Source organism: Macrobrachium nipponense, chromosome 10 (genome assembly GCF_015104395.2).
Source record: "Macrobrachium nipponense isolate FS-2020 chromosome 10, ASM1510439v2, whole genome shotgun sequence".
In the NCBI taxonomy this organism is placed as follows: Eukaryota; Metazoa; Arthropoda; class Malacostraca; order Decapoda; family Palaemonidae; genus Macrobrachium; species Macrobrachium nipponense.
In genome coordinates this window covers 79,858,472-79,860,524 of record NC_087204.1, presented here as the reverse complement: position 1 = coordinate 79,860,524, position 2,053 = coordinate 79,858,472, and positions in this window count along the sequence as shown.

Here is a 2,053-nt window from a genome sequence, read left to right as displayed (position 1 = left end):
CAGATATGAAGAACCCACAGACGCCGTTTTGGGAGATAATCTCAATCTCCCTGGACTTTGTGAGGGATTATGAGCATTGTTGCTGAGAAATTCGCCGCCACAGGCGTTGCTAGTCTTGGTACGTGCGGCAGTAGTTGACAATGAGGCATATGAAGACAACTGAATGAGTAGTGAGATGTCAAAAATAAATTATCAACCGGAAAGCGCTGCAGTGGGTATGATGACTAATACAGCGCCGGAAAGTGCAGTTTCGCAGATCGTTCGTATATTCTCTTACTTACGTATTACCAAAAGTTATCAGTCAGCAAAAGTCGTCACCCACACTGCCCATTTCCGGGAGACATGAGCTTTGTCTATTAAACCGCCTGACAGAGCCCCTGTATCATTCTCTCCAGTAGCCTGTCACTGGAGGGACATTCCTTTACACTCACCCTGTGGCCATCGGTCCTCAAGTCTGGTCGCTGGTCCTGTTCTGCTGTCATTCATCATAGGCTCTGGCAATATGGTCCGAGTCAAGAAGAGGAGACCAGCACTGTTTCGCATTCCAGTCTCATTCGAGCCAGTTGAGCCAGTCTTCCCCAAGGACAAAGACAAGGAAAAGGAAAAGGACAAGGACAAGGCAAGTGGGTCTCAGCCTGTCACTCCTGAGGAGGGAAGAGCTACAGCATAACTGACAGCAAGGGCATAGCAGGAAGATCTCTCCATCTGCATCATAGCCTTTCGATCACTTCGCGAAGCCTTGTCCCAACACAATATTCTGTTTTGCACCAGTGCATTACGGCAACAGTATATACATCGATATCCAGTTCCTGTTGCCCTTTCAATAAGTTACCTTTCCATAAAGTGTCCCGGGTCTGCTCATTGGTCCTCCTCCTCCCACCAGAAGTACCTTCCATTAGAAATAGAAGACAGTATCAGACTCCTTCAATATGAAAATCGATCTCTCGTTTTTATGACTAAGAAGATTTCTCAGCGAATAGCAATAGCTTTCTACTCGTACATCCTGTGTGTAGTTTCCAGAGTGGATCGACGTAACGGACACATTCAAAAGGGAAGTCTGTCTCTGGAAGAATTATCTCTAAGGAAATTTACGATTTTGATCACTGTTCAACTCTCACTTCTCAAGTGACTCAGATGAAATACATATTGTTTTGAAAATTACTTTTGTTGTGAAACCAAGATATTCTTTGGAAATTGAAGAAGGGTATCAATTTTACCAAATCTTTGAAATTTTGCATATGAAAGTGATATACCATTGTTCATAGTAAAACATCTCACCGTTGCATGAACCATTTCTTATCAAAATGTACATAGTGATATATCGTGCAGAAGTAGCGGAAGCTGAAACAGACCCTCCACTATTCTTGTCGGTGTCTGTTTCTGGCATCATCGGTACTAGATATGTATTATTGAGGTGAAATTTTTAAATCTGCTACTTTCTAATATAAAAGTTTAAAAAAAAATACTCATGTTTCTCTCAAAACCTGCTCATCCTAATGTAAATCTAAATCAATATGATCATTTCTTTTTATACCTTCCAAATGGCAGATCGGTAGACAATATATTTTTCACGCCTTCATTAATTTCATAAATTATAGTCTAACATTCACTGGGCTAAAACCATTTTCTACAAAGTCATTTTCTTACACCATTTCTACAAAGTCATTTTTCTTACACACACCATCATGATCATCGTCGCCTCCGACGCTGTGCGGCAATAAGATGAAATCACGCCACTCATGGTCTGTCTCGTGTTTTCACTTTTACACATCTCCACTCATCTCCAGCCTCCCTTTTCATAGTTCTCACCCAAATGGGTAAGGGGCTTTTAGTTCATGCTATAGTACCTAAAGCGCCCAGATGACGCTATTGCTCATTATAAATGTTTCAAACATCGTCATGAAGTTTGTCAAATCGTTGTGGTGAGCTGTTTTGGATAAATTTGCAAGATCCAATTTAGACTTTTCCAAGATGATAAATTTATTCAGATGTATTATTTTCATCGCTTGTATCTGTGATGTTATTTTGAATGTTTACAATACCATCTCTTGCA